We start from the raw sequence: 15,591 nt of genomic DNA on the forward strand, positions 1-15,591 counted from the left end.
CTTACAAAATGTTCACAGCTTTCTGCCCTTTCGGGACAGAAAGTAACAATTGCATGAAAGCATACTATTTTTTTTTTTTGACAACCAAGACTTACACACAAATATAAGATGAACATATGTTTAGTATTTTTTTAATTCACTAATTAATGAGGAAACCAGTCAGTTGTCACAGCCAATTCAGAGGAGAGTCCAAAGAGCTGTGCATACAGACAATGGGTAATTCGATCAAAACAAAATTTACAAATACATGCAAAGTCAGTCTGTCTCCGGGGCACTCCAGCAGGCACCATTTATTCTGATCTGTGGGACAAAGATCACGTGTTATCATCTCAGAACTTATAGGAAAGAAATTCAGGGCCGAGGAGAAGCAAGTTAGAGATTCAGGAGACTCATAACTCACCTTGCCTATGTTGAAATCTCACAAATTTCCCAAAACCAGCTTTAAAAAACAAAACAAAACAAAAACAGAAGTAGGGGGGGCTGGAGTGCTTAAAAGCACACACTGCTCTTGCAAAGGACTTGAGTTCAGTTTCCTGTACCGGGTGGCTCGCAACCACCCATAAACTCCGGCTCCCGGGACTCTGATGCCCTCTTCTGGCCTCCATGGGTACCGCTCTTGTGCACATACCCACATGCAGACACTTCTACACATAATTAAAAACTTTAAGAAAATCAAATACTAAGCAGGAAGAAGTCATGTTGAAAGGGGGTCCACTACTTAAAAAGCCCTTTCGGTATAGACATATCTGTTGTTCATAGCTATCAAGATAGCTTTGCTCTTGCCCACACAACCTAATTTTCTATTTTATCGTTGCGAGGTAACATCTCACTCTGTATGCAGCCACTCAAACGTGAGATCCCTCAACCCCTTCCTCCCAAGTGCGTGAATTACAGGTGCACACCACTGCACTTGGCACAGACTAGTATTGTAAAGGCAAAATTAGAATCATGCTACATACTATATATATACCCAGTGCCCACATAGTTCAGAAGAGGATTAGGTCCCCTGGAACAGGAATTACACATGGTTTTGAGCTGGGAATCAAACCAAGGTCCCCCAAAAGAACAGCCACTCCCCTTACTACTGAGTCATCTCTCTAGCATCTCTCTAGTTTGGGGTTTGGTTTTAAGTTTAAATTATGCATATATTTGTGTGTGTGTGTGTGTGTGTGTGTGTGTGTGTGTCTGTGCATGTATAACTATGTGTGTTTTGTACATGTGAGGCAAAGATGCTCTTGGAGTTCAGAAAATGGCACAGACGCCCTAGGGCTCGAGTTACAAGCAGATATGAGCTGCCCTGCACCTAACCACTGAGCAGCTCTCCAGCTCCTCCCCCACTCTGCACCCTCCCAAGCACCCCTGCCTGGACCCATTTTAGTGTTGTTTTCTGCTCACTGGTTTGTTCTGCAAAGCATGTTTGGTCATGCCTGCAATCCCAGGCCTTGGGAAGTGCAGACTGACGAAAAGAATCCCTGCCCATTTGAGGCTAACCCAGTGGTCTACACAGTGTATGTGACAAACCCCAGGTCAGCCAGGCTTAACAGGACCAAACCCTATCTCAAACAAAACAAAAACAAACAACACACACAAAAAATCAGAACAACAAAAACCATAACCACCACCAACAAAATCCTAATTAAAATGTTGTCCAGGCTAGCACCACATTCACGATCCCCCTGCCTCGTCAAGTCCTCCTGAGTACAAGGTGCTAATTGGAAAAGCCCTGTGTTAGACTAACAGGCCTGCTCTTTCCACTTGGCAGTGGGTTGTGGACACTCTACAAATATCACTGCTCACTGCTGCTTTACTTTTTTAAATGATTATACTTGCATGTAGTTCAAACTTTCACGCCTTGAATTCTGAATGATTTTGTTTTGCTTTGGACTTTCGCTTTAGTAATAATTTCACACTTTGGGATAAGTTGTTGAAAATCAATCGCAAGGAACACTGCGAAGGTTTTAACCCCATCAGTTTTATCGTTAGAGTTTCAGTCTTTCTGTTTGTCAATCTTTCTGTCTCTGTCTCTCTCTGTCTTGTACACACACACACACACACACACACACACACACACACACACACACACTCTTCTCCTCCTGAATTCCTTGAAGGCTGATATCATGGCTCCCAACACAGTTTTTCCTTCCCTCAGCTGACCCAGTTATGTCCTTCCATACTCTTTCCCCCTCATGCCCTGCTCTACGGTTAGGGATTGCATTCGGTTGGTACGTCTCTTCAACCTCTTCTAATCTGGAACTTTCCAGAGGCTTTTCTGGTCTTTCCTGACGATGGCATTTAAGAAAAATACAGTCAGCCACTTTCCTGGCTCCTTGTTAAAGCAACACCGATTACAAATGGAAATAGAACTGTGTTTATCTGGCGTGTCTTTAGGACCGGTTTCTGGCTGTCTCGAACCGGGCGTATTGAGTCTTCTGAGAGTAACGCATTCGGAGGCACACGATGCCCAAGGCTGCCTTTCCTGAGTGGTGTTTCTTTTAGGCTCTTCATCTGGGTTTGCCATTTTCCTTCTCCACTGGGGAGGTGCTGGTTTAGGTTGTAGTTTTGCCTTCGTTTAACTAAGCAGCCTGAGAGGCAGCGCACGGAGGCCATAAAAACAGGGCTTCTGTCAGAGCATCCTGTGGATTGAGCGACTAGGAGTTTCTTGATTGACTGGCTCTGTGCAGAGACGACTTGGGAAAGGTGCCTTTGCAGCTCTGAGCTTCACTTAACACTGGGCCTTCCCTCAACAAGGCCCTCCCACCATCCCCGTGGGACTGATGCTTTCCTGTTGTTGGGGGATAGAATTCATTCCTCGCTTTTGCTGTGACAGGGTTACCCAACAGTTCTAGGTGTGGTCCCTGGGAGTCCCTTTAAGACGTAAGTAAAGGCAGGATATAAATCAGAAAATGTAAGCAAGGTGACTGAGAGTCCCTATAAGTCAGTTCAAAAATCTGAATTGTATGCAATACTCATGGTGTCAGATTTTCAAGAGCCTCTTAATATAGTAACTGACTCTCAATATGCAGAAAGGGATGTTTTACACATAGAGACTGCTGAACTTATTCAGGATTATTCTGAATTGACATCACTATTTATTCAGCTACAACAAAAGATCAGAAATAGGAGTTACCCACTATATATAACACACATAAGATCCCATACAGGTCTGCCAGGCCCTCTGGCGCAAGGTAATAATGAAATTGACCAGCTACTGATAGGAAGTGTACTAGAGGCTTCCGAATTCCATAAAAAACACCATGTTAACAGCAAAGGCTTAAAGAAAGAATTCTCTATCACTTGGCAACAAGCCAAGGAGATTGTGAGGCAATGTCCTACTTGCTCGTTATATAATCAAACTCCATTGCCCACAGGAACTAACCCTAAGGGCACCCAAAGAAATGAAATTTGGCAAATGGATGTTCTCCATTTTACCGAGTTTGGTAAGCTGAAATACATACACCATACTATAGATACATATTCAGGATTTCAATGGGCAACTGCCTTAGCGTCAGAAAAGGCCGATTCTGTAATTACACATTTGTTAGAAGTTATGGCTATAATGGGAATACCCATACAAATTAAAACAGACAATGGTCCAGCACATATCTCTAACAAGATTAAGCGCTTCTTTGAATATTATAATATAAAACATGTTACAGGTATACCACACAATCCTACAGGACAAGCAATTGTGGAGAGATCTAATCGAAGTCTAAAGGAGATGCTTAACAGGCAAAAAGGGGCAACAAAAACTCCCAGAGATAGGCTACATAGTGCTTTATTAACCTTAAATTTTTTAAATGCTGATGAACAAAACAGCACAGCTGCTGAAAGACATTGGATTGTGGAAAAGACTACTGAACTAAAACAGCCTGTTTATATTAAGGATATTCTGACGTCAGAATGGAAAATGGGAAATGTGTTACGCTGGGGAAGGGGTTATGCCTATGCTTCTACAGGAAAAGAAAAGCTGTGGGTTCCTTCCAAGCTGATAAAGATCAGACATGACAAGGGGAGACCTCCTGAAGTCCTTGGCAACACAGAAGAAAAGGGAGACTAAGACAATCAACAAATAGGTGATGTATATATATGAGGATGTTTAGGTCTCCGTGTATGAACTGGCTGAGACTGAAATGTCTATAAACAGCCAGTAACATTTTGAGTACGAATTTCTCATAACTTGTTATTACATGCATCCTGTAAAATGGCATGTATTACAAAATTATGTTACGGTTTGATTATATGATCAAACTAACCTGGAGAAAGGCAGTCACCTTTCTTTGTTGATCTTTATTAACTAAGCTGTGCACCATGTGAATGCACTTACAGAACTATATGATGCTTGTAAGTCTTGTGTGCTGCAGGATGAAAGAAGAGAAAGACAGCCCTGAAATGATCCACACTCTGGGATGCTGAGATTCCGGGACCTTCCAGTCCAACTTCGTGTTTGATTCTCCCTCAATGACACTGAAGCTGCTTCATTTAAAGGCTTGCTTTCAGAACTTTCCCAGAATGGCCAGCTTACTTATCCAGCCCTTCAGACTGTCTTAGTCAAGAGGTCAGCTAAGCGATGAACTTTCTCAGCACAGAGTGACTGGCAGGCAAATCCCGGCTAGCTCTACTTGGACAAAGCCAACTCTTCCTAATTCCCCTTGGGCCCCAGAAGGGAATTCTTCGCCCCAATTCAGCTTGAAGCAGACAAGGAAGATCATTGTCCCCGTTCCTTATGTTGGCGTGGATGGTTCTGGTTATTCTAAGAGCTGTGGATATGTTTTCTTTTAAGGGATACAATACAAATGTAGCTTTGGGCAGGGGGAACTAGAGAATTTAAACTCAGGGATTGCTACCTTTCCTTTCCTCTTTTCTATCCTTCTTAGTTAAAAAAAAGGGGGGGTGATATAGTAATACATAGAAGTTAGAGAAATAGACAAACAGGGATAGATTAGCAAACTTACTCTTAAACAAAATTTTACAGCTATATCCTACATTGATAGAAATGTTTGTAATTGATACAAAGTTGAAGCTGCAATCTTTTCATTGGTATAGAATGCATTTTACACAAATGCGAGGTTTTCATTGGTATACTTTCTTATTGATTTATAATTGAGATTAATATTGCTACTTTAACATAAGCATTGTGCCTCCACTATGCATCTAAGAATACAAGTCTTAGACCCAGTCCTATAACTGCTATTATACATTATTTTTAGTTGATTAACCAGTACCAGCTAAAGACCAGATAGCAAAGTCATGGTTCTGAGTCAGTTTAGATGGGTTTTGGAAATACTTTGATTAGAGAGGGCCAACGGTAGTCTATGCTTAACAGTTCAGAAATGCCTATGTAGATAGGAAATCTTCAAGGGCGTCAGAAGTCCACAGAATAACCCGTTTATGGACATTTCTTCGTCTAGATCATTTGACTAGAGACCTGTCTGCCCCTGACAGGACCCCTTAGACTCAAAGAAGAAATTGAGCATCAATGGAGTTGCTCAAATCGTGGTGACACAGCCACTGAGCAAATTGCTTCAATTCATCTACAGACAAAACACTGTCCAGAAAAGGACAAACTATGCAGAATAGTCGACTGATAATCTCTGCCAAGGCAGGGTGATCAGCCCTTCAAAATCTGCATTACAAAGGTCTGTCAGATGATCCAGGGCCAGAAGGCTGAAGACTGATGCTCCAACATATTAAGGAATAAGGGGACTGTCCAGGTGATCAGCAGTCTCTATAAATTGGCTAAGCTTGGAAGCCATGTTTTGTGCTTCCCATATTTTCAGGTAATATTAATCATTCTTGGATTTCTGATGTGGTTGGAGACTGGTAGTCTCATAGACAACCCAAGCGGTTTAGTATTGAGAAAGATGATAAATCTGTTAGGGTGGTTTTCAGGTGGCATAGAATCTAGAACCAGGATATAGTCAGGTATAGTTTTTTAGTATAGATGACATGGTTAATGAACAAAATTGATGGACTGGGTGATGAGTATATTGTTGGTTTTATAAATTGCAGAATGGTAATAATACTTAGTTCACATATGTATAGGGAAAAGGTTTTTTAGCTGGACAAAAAGGGGGAAATGTTGTGGTTTGCCTTGGAGTTCTCTCTGAATTTGTAAAATAAAGGCAAGAGCTCGAGATTTGGGCAGAGGGAGGAGTCGGGAGCGAGAGGGGAGGAGTCAGGAGAGGGGAGGAGTCAGGAGGGGGAGGAGTCAGGAGGGGGAGGGTCAGGGGAGGAGAAAGGAAAGAAGCGAGGAGAGAGTTGTCGTGGGAGAAGGAGAAGCTGGAGACCTGGCAAATAAAAGGTGCAAGGGATGAGGGATTTGGGAGCTAGGAATAGGACAGTGTAGGGTGGACCTGCCCAATCTAGACGCTAGATTGTTTTCATATTAATTGAGTTGCGTTTTCTTTGTACGGGTCAATTCGGGTTGGAGAGGAAACTGCAACAAACTGCAACAGACGTGAACTAGCCTGCTGACATACCCCAGCGTTGTTTCTAGTGTCTTCACTGTCTGACCTGACCTAATATCCGGGTTCCCTCCTTTGTGCCGTCCCCGATCCATTTGGGCAACCTTGGGAAATGGCATTAACTGGCCAAGATCAGGAGCATTCTATGTCCTTACACAGACACCTGCTAGAAATTCTGAGTTGGCTCCTCTGTCTATAGTTGTGTGGATCTGAATTTACACACACACACACACACACACACACACAGAGAGAGAGAGAGAGAGAGAGAGAGAGAGAGAGAGAGAGGAAAGATGGGATCTCAGGGAGATTCCCACTTGATCCTTGGTCTCCATAGAGCAATAGTGAATTTAGCTTCGCATCCACCATACTTGGTCAGAAGCATCTACAGGGAACGTGGAAGCCTCTTCGTGGGTCTTGAAGGTCATCTGTCAGTATCTCACTGCACTGCCCAAAACCATCAGTCACCTTGAGCTGCCTCTCGCCTTTCATGATGTTGAAGATACGTGCGTAAAGTGATCCGGCTCTGCTTGAAGAGATGAAAAATTAGGCCATTAATTATCCCAGCAGAAAAGCAGGCAAGAAGTAGTCGGGAAAAGAGTACATGCCTAGTAGGGGCGGCTCACCCCCGCCATCCCAGCACTGGGGGGGGGGGGTAGAAGCAGTTCGGGGTCATCCCCAGCTGTGTAGGGAGTTGGAAGACAACCTGGGCTACAGGAGACCCTGTCTCAAGGTAAGCAGACAGCGGCTCATGCCCACTAAGGATTCTAGAAGAGCGGATGAAAATAGCAGGCGCGGTGCTTTTGTTTCTGGCTACCCGTGTTTGTGTCCTAGAAGAAAGGAGGGCAACCAAGAGGAGGAAGACGTGAGCTGTTGAACGTTGACACTCACACAGGTCTGGGATTCGTTGGACGGCAGCAGCATGGCCGGGTGTCAGTCTCTGCTTAGTTTCTAAGTTTATTAGCGTTACATACTTAGCACGTAACACGTGGTGCCTGGTTCATTGTGTGTGTGTGTGTGTGTGTGTGTGTGTGTGTGTGTGTGTGAGAGAGAGAGAGAGAGAGAGAGAGAGAGAGAGAGAGAGAGAGAGAGAGAACATACACACAAAGTATTGGATATCAAATATCAAATTGGTGCTCCAGATCTGCATTCGTAGATTTCACTGTCAGATGTCAAACACGTTTGGGAAAACTAGGTCTGTATTGTCCACATATATTTATTTTCACTCCTTAGACAATTATGTGACAACTCTCTCCGTTGTCCTAAGGCACTGTGAGTAGGGCAGTGAGGGCTTGAGGCATGAAGGTAGAGCTTCGGACAGTCTCCCCAGGTACTGCCCCATTTTACACCCATGACTTGACCGGCCTTGGGCTTGGGTACCTGAACATGGACAGGTAACAGTACAAACTGTGACGGACGTGGAGGGTATCAGTGTAGCCTATAGCTTGGCCTGCCGGTGGGTGTCCGCGGATATTTGCGTCAGCGTGGGCATGTATGTGTCCCTTTGCAGTGTGGAGAAATGTGATGTGTGTCATAAGCTGAAGGCAAAAGCCCAGGCCTGAGGCTCCCAGGATTAGCAGGTCCAGCTTAACATAGCGTGGGCTTCGGCGGCCGAAGCCTTTGGCTGGCCCCAGCTATAGGTTCTGCTGTAGCATTGTCTGTGTACTGGGGACAGAGGCCGAAAGGACTCAAGGACTGGGACAGGCAGACAAGGGTGCCCCTTGGATCTCCCCTGTCACTCCCCTTTTCCTTCTGAGCTGCAGTAGGGAGCAGGTTCAAGATCCTTGAGCTTCTGTTCCCCTGGAGGAGGATTGAAAGAGCGTTCCAAAGAGAGGAGGAGCTGTGTTATCTGTTACAGGAAACAAGTGGTGCAATTGCATTCCAATAAAGCCGATTTCAGAGCAGCATGGGGGCTCCTGGGCTCCGAGGGCCATAGAATTCAATATAATATGCTTCAGCCTGTCGACTAATGACTGCTGCTGGATGTCATGTGACCCAGCCTTCCCAAAGATGCCAGGCGGGGCCGAAAGCTGGTGTAGATAAATATGTTGGGACCGTGTGTGGAGGGAGGGGAGGAGGGGCATGAAAACAGGTTAGTTTTGAGTCAGATGAGAGGGGACAAGAATTTCCCATGGCCTCGGGACCTGGGCAGAAGCCTCTGGTCTTGCTGCTGGCCCTGCCTGCTCCGGGGCTGTCACTCCTCCTCATGATCTACCACTTCCTTCTCTGTTCTGAGCATGAGGGTCCCATCTGCCACAAGTCCCCGTCACCTAGCAGTCACATCCCCCTCACCTGTAAAGATGACCCTGCAGCTGCAGGCAGCTTCCAACAGGACAGACTGACTGTGTACACAAGGAGCTTGAGTTCGTAAGGGAGTCAGGCTTCATAACTGTGTCCACTTGGTTTCTAAAAAAACCAGAGTAGGACTAGGTCTGTGCTAGCATGCTTAATCGAGGCCCTAGGTTTGTTCCCTAGTAACAGCAGAAAAGACAACAACAAAACTCACAAAAGCACAACAAAGCCTGAAAACTTATCCCCCCCACTTCCCAGAGATGATGGTCCATGGGTCCCTGTACTCACTCATTCCCTCTCTCATTTCTGTTGAACCCGAATTGTAAGTTTATCTTCAAAGTCACACCCTGACGGCCTTGAGGATGCAGTGCTGAGGGGGTAACCTTCTCTAGCATCTGTGAAGCCTGGGCTTCCTCCTGGAGAAGAAACTCCTGCCTGGCCTTCAGCAAGAGGGCCCCTAGGCCTTCAGTCTCGGCCATGCAGGGGTCGCTTCTGGCTGTGCGCACCTGACTCACAGAAGGGCTGTGCTCAGTGCTGTGTTCGCTCAGTGAGAAGGAAGGAGGCCCAGCCCAGCGAGGGGTGAGACTGAGGGAACCAGTGCAGGGCAGGTAGAGACTTGATCTTGTTTCTCAGAGCAAGGAGAGGCCACGGAGCATAGTGAAGTGGGGAGCCTTCCCCTGCAACCTCCCAGCTACTGGGAGAAGAACAGCAGCCAAGAGCTGGGATGGGACAGCAAGAGTCTGCAGTTACCCAGGGGCTCATAGAGACCGCAAAGGGAGCACAGAAACAGTCTCCCTGTGAGGAGGGTCCACGGCTGAAAGCACCCCCCACTGTGAAAAGGTCTGGGGTCAACATCCTTTAGACCTCCTATGAGGTCCACACCAGCGGCCTTTGTATTCACTAACCTCTCACCCCAGTGGGGACTAGGAGCAGTGGCGGGGAGGCCTCTCTGGATCAAAGGCCTCTAGGCAGCCTAGTAAGGCAGCCCAGGATGGCCCCTGGCAGGACCTGTCTCCTGCATTTCTTAGAATTTATATTTTGGGAAAGTGTTGGTAGGTGTTTACAGCAAAAGATAGCCCTTTGAACAAATGGGCAAATTTGAGTCTCAGAGGGGTTTTTGGGCCTTTGCTTTTGCCCCTGTGTCCACTGAGTTCTGTAGCTGGAAGGTACCTTTGTCCCTCTCGCTCCTGCTTCCTTTCCTTCCCTCTCTCCCCGTTACACTTCCTAGCATCTCTTCTTGCTGGGAGTGGAGTGGGGTCTTGAAGGGGTGCGCACCTGCGCTGGGGGTGGACATCGAAGAGAATCACCCTGTGTGGGTGACAGGGCTACATGGGGGCTTCAGGAGCCACAGGGCAGGAGCAGGAGCCCAGGGATCAGGGTCAGCCTTGCACATCTGACGACTTTTAAGTTGGAGCTTTGCGAGTTCCCGGGAACCACAGCAAAGAAGAGCATTAGGAGCCGAGGGAAACCTTTGGGAGGGATGAGCAGCAAAGGGGTTCGTAGAATGGCAGAAAGTGTGTGGTATGGCCACTCGGCTCAAGGACTGGAGGAAACTCTGCCCCACTTCAGCTCAGAGGCCGAAGTCACTTTACAGCTTCCCAGGGAGCCAAGTGACGAGCTTGGCAGTATAGACAGGCAACATGGAGGAAAGACCGAGGCGTGAGTCATCTGTCTTGGAGAAGAAAGCTCATGTAGGAGAGGGATTTTGCTGAGCTTTGAGCAAAGGCCAATTCTTTTCATCTGCAAAGAGGTGTTACAAATCCGGAGGGAGCGTGGTGGACCAACAAGCTGAGGTGGGGGCAGCCAACTGACAGAATGGGACTCGCTGATGGCTTTTGACACAGGAGAGTCTCGAAGTGAAAATTGAACCTGTAATGAGCTGCTGCTGCGTTCCCTACCCACGGTTGCGTCCTGACGGTACACGCCCGCCTGGCGCTTTCGCACAGGTTTAATGCGGCTGAAAAAGTGCCTAACCCCTTTGAAGGTCAACCGGACCGCGTTGGTGCAACTTTAAAATGCATGCACCATGTGACCTGGTGGTTCTCCTTGCAGGACACACGATCACTGTACACAAAAGTGAGGATATTTGTGACAACCGTCCCTGTGACACTTAGCAACAGGCCTGGCAGGATATAGATATATTGATTAAGGACCAATGAAGAAAGGAACCGTGTACTATGTAATTATAATATAACCATGTAATGGATTCTATAACATCGCTAAAAAGCTAAGACCCACTTCCATGTATGAATCATGATATAGTGTTATGTATGTAACGGAAAACAGTGTTGGATTGAAAAAGCAGGATACAAGTCGGTGTGTACAAAATAGAAAAATAGGCACACACACACAAACACCATATACCATACACATACATACACACAGAGACACGTGCACTAGACACACATATGTATGTATGCACACACATACCCTAGATGTACACACACACACACACACACACACACACACACACACACACACCTCTAAGAGTTCTCGAATGTGCATGGGCTGCCTAAAAGGACACATAAACCTGTGGACAGTGGTGAGGGAGGATAAGGGACACCTAGTCACCATTTGCCTTTAGACTGTACTCTTTGCTTTAGCTGTATGTATTATGCTGTCTTTTTGTCAACTTGTCACAGCTAGATTCGAGAAGAGAAAACTCAACTGAGGAAATGTCTCCATCAGATTGGCCTACAGAGCATTTTTTTTTTTTTTTTGATTAATGACAGATGGCAGAAAGGTCCAACTCTTTGTGGGTGGGGATACTCTGGGGCTGCTGGTCCTGACCTGTATAAGAAAGCAGGCTGAGCAAGCCAAGGGGGAGCAAGCCAGTAAGCAGCACCCCTCCGTGGCATCTGTGTCAGCTCCTGTCCCCAGGTTCTTGCTTGAAGTCTTGCCCTGACATTCCTCAGTGGTGCGAATGTATAAAGTCTAAGTTTTTACAAGTTGCAGTTGCCCCCACTCACTGAGCATTTTGCAGGCTCTAAGGTGTTTCTTTTTTCTTTTTTTTTTAAAGATTTATTTATTTATTTCATATATATGAGTTCACTGTCACTGTCTTCAGACACCAGAAGAGGACATTGAATCCCCATTACAGATGGGTGTGAGCCACCATGTGGTTGCTGGGAATTAAACTCAGGACCTCTGGAAGAGCAGTCAATGCTCTTAATCGCTTGAGCCATCTCTCCAGCCCCTCTAAGGTGTTTCTTAACAAGATCTTTGTCCTTCTTCTCAGATAAGGGGACACTTCCCAGGCCGCGTGTGAACACAGAAGGAAGTGGACGGAGTGGCACATGGGGGCAGCAGTTGGGAGCCTACACAGCATGGAGAGAGTCTATTGATGGCAGGGCTAGGGGCCAGGCTTGGACACTGAGTCCATGGGTGTCTTAATCCTCTCTGCTAGGAGCTAGAGATTCACTTACCTGCAGTAATGGGAGCGGTGGCTTTTGTCTGTCTCCTGTCACAGGAGCTCTGTACCCACTGGAGTCAAAGCTTCTCGATGCCCACACGGCCAGTAGGAGACAGTGGCTCTATCTGCTAAGCTGTAAAACAGGAACAAGGCTATTGCACTGCCACGATGTCTGGGTGACGGTGGCAGCCAGAGTGATCTGGTTGTCAGACACTCTTACGTTTCCCCTGTCATAGCCAGGCACAACTGGTTAGTGGACAGGGTTAGCTGGATTGCTGGAACCACCATTAGCCTGGATTCCCCTTGGCACTCACTTTGCAGCCACGCCCAGCTATTTCTGAAGCCCCTTGGCTGACATCAAGACCTCCATGTGGGGTGACCGCAGGGAGACCTGCGGCCCTCAGGGACTGTGGTGTTCCTGAGAAAGCTTCATGGAGCGGGAAGCTTTTTGCAGACTCTGACGGGCTGCTGTGGAAGGACTTGCCCAGACCCTCACACAGCTCTGATAGTGCCAGAGCTTCGACACTTCAAACAGCCCATTCATTCAGTTGTTCATTCATTCATTCTTTCTTTCTTTCATTCATAAATGGGGGTGTGTGGCATGGTGCATGTGTGGAGGTCAGAGGACAGGTCATCTGCTTGGCTAGCCGGTTTCTTAATCTATTGAGTCAATTATGTGGGCTCTGGAGGTGCAGATCTGAGGCCAGCTTTGGACTTAGCACAGGGCTACCATGGGCAAGTTACTTCATCTCAGCTTTGTGCCTTAGTTTCCCCAAATATACACGGGGGGGGGTGGGGTGAAGTTGTGAGTGCAGCCGGTCCTTCACTCCCACGAAGTTTCAACCAACAAATAAGTCAAACTCGTAACCCAGGTGAGTGTGACTAGTGAGTAGGGATGAGTCTCTCCTGGTTGTCCTCCTACAATGGTTTAACGAGTGTTTCTCCAGCACTTTCACTGGATTAAGGACTAAGTCTAGAGGGGATTTAAAGTATATGGAAAGATGCATTGCATCCTGTCAATAGCTATTTTACATAATCGATTTGAACATCCTCAGAGTTTGGTGACTTCTGGGTTTTAGAATCAGTCAGCTTCGGGTTTCAAGGGACGACTGCCTGGCCGTGACAGGTGTGGATAGGTGTATGCCACACCCGGGCTGTACGAGCACATGACCCTGATGGCAGTGGTAGGCAGAGGCTCTGTGCGGTATGGTTCATATGTTAATGTGCATGGGTAGCCTCTTCGAGTTTGTAGAAGGTGATTGGGATCCCACATTACTCTCTTGAGTGTATCGGACAGTACATTTCCCATCATACCAGCCATTGGATCAGGGCCATGTGACAAGGCGATGACCAAGGCATGTAGGTGGAGACAGAACTGGCTTTGGCCTGAACAAGATCCCGGTCAGCCTCCTGCCTTGTCTTCTCCAACATAGCTGGAGACCTCTCTGGAGAGGGAAGAAGAGCTCAGGTTGGAAGCAGCTAGAGTCACCCTGGACTGCCACCTCCCCTACGAGGTGCGACTCCCTGAGCACAAAGTGAGCCTCCTAGGGAAGCTGCTGACACCTGCGGTCTTGCTTACTTTCGTTCACCTAGCCTGGCTAAAATATGGGCGTAGCACTGTACAGAACTCAAAATTGACAGGGCTTTTTAAGCTAATACACGAAGCTTCAAGTAAGTGATTATTTCATTTCTGTGTCAATCTGGGGCCTGCTTTGCCCCAACACAACCATGGACAGACCCTGTGTCCCCTTGAGGCCAGAAGCTGCTGACTCTGGAAGTGACTTAGGGCCGGTCCATGGACGTGGTGCATGAGGGGAGCTTCTCAGGCAGATCATTTCTGCTTCCAAGCCGACTAGGGTGGCAGACACAGCCTGAGGCTTCAAGAATCCCCCAAAACTGCTCTACCGGGGTAGAGAGAAGCCTGTTTCGATGGACTGAATATTGCCGTCCCATCTCTCCGAAATTCAGCTGGCAAACTCCTCACTCCAGCTGTGACCATATGAGGTGGGCATTTGGGAAGTAATTAGATCAGGGACAAGACGAGCCCTTCTGAAAGGACCCCCAGACTATTCTCCCATGCTCTTCCCACCAGATAAGAGCTCAATAAGAAGGAAGACAGCAGGCTACAGCCTTGAGGGCCCTCATCAGAACTTGACTATGCCGGCTTCCTGTGCTTGGATTTCCAGAACAGGAAGAAATAAAATGCCCATTGTTTAGAGACCATTCAGCTTATGGTATTTTTCCTATGGTGAGCTAAATGGATTCAGTCACCCAGCCCATCTGGGGCCAAGCTTCTTCCCCAGGATCTGGCATGGACCAGTTTGGTAACAGCAAGAGACTGGTGCTCCAGGACTCAGTGGTGTAGCTAGAGGTATATAGGTCATGGCTGGACTCCAGTGGCTGGCAGTGAACTTGGATGGGTTCTCCTCCTACCCCCGCCCCCACGCCCCCAACTTCATAAAAGCCTGGAGTTCACCTCATGGGTAAAAGTTGCAAAGATGAGGAAAGCACCCGAGGCTCAGGCTGTTGGTGTGTCCGCAGAAGCATAGCACGGTGCAGCACCGGCTGTGCTCCCGTGGAGTCCAGTTTTCAAGGTGGCACTCTAGAGTGTCCTGGGCTGCCTCCACGGTGGGGGGTGGGTATATTTGCTAGAGTATGGGCTAAGAGCTCTTCATGAAGAGGCTTACCTCACACCCCAACCCTGCAAAGAGAAGATCCCTCTTTAGGCGCCCTCATTTGTAAAAGAATAGCTTACACACAGTTTACAGTGAACCTCTTATATGAGGATGGATGATGCTGGAGCTACTAGGATTAAAGACAAATGTGGGGCCTGATCCCCAGGGATGCTCATCAAATGCCCAGGGCTTTGGGGGAAGGCAGCTGGGTGAAAAAATCTCTATCCCAAGTCTCAAAGCTGTCCCCTGATGCAGAGGACTGGGAAACCATGGTTGTGGCTCTCCTGCCATCTTCTCCACTTGGCTGAGGGACTCCTGGGACAAACCTGGGTCTCTCTAGATGGCAGTGGAGTGACAGCTCTCTCGTCCCTAAAGAGCCATGACCTGTGACAGGAGCCTGGGCCAAGATGGCTGTCAGACTGTTTGAGGACAGGGCATGTGTAGGATCTGAATGTTCTGTGAAATAGTGACCAAAGGACACGGGAGTTGTCAGTGGGCACAGCCTGCCTAAGAGGCTTTCTTCCCTAAGTGGCAGAGGGCTGTGCAAAAACAAAACAAAAAATCCCCCCCTCTCAAAAAAAAAAGCCCAATACTTCTCTGAAGCCACTGGGCTGGGGGTGGAGATTTCCAGGGAGCTGGGGGTCTCACTTTATTTTTAACTCTAGCCATCTGCTTCCCACTTCTCACCGAGTGGGCCACAGTCTGGGAAATATTCAGAGTGAACATATGCTGTACCGGGGGGGGGGTGCTG

Source organism: Rattus norvegicus, chromosome 3 (genome assembly GCF_021556685.1).
Source record: "Rattus norvegicus strain SHRSP/BbbUtx chromosome 3, alternate assembly SHRSP_T2T, whole genome shotgun sequence".
NCBI classification, from domain to species: domain Eukaryota; kingdom Metazoa; phylum Chordata; class Mammalia; order Rodentia; family Muridae; genus Rattus; species Rattus norvegicus.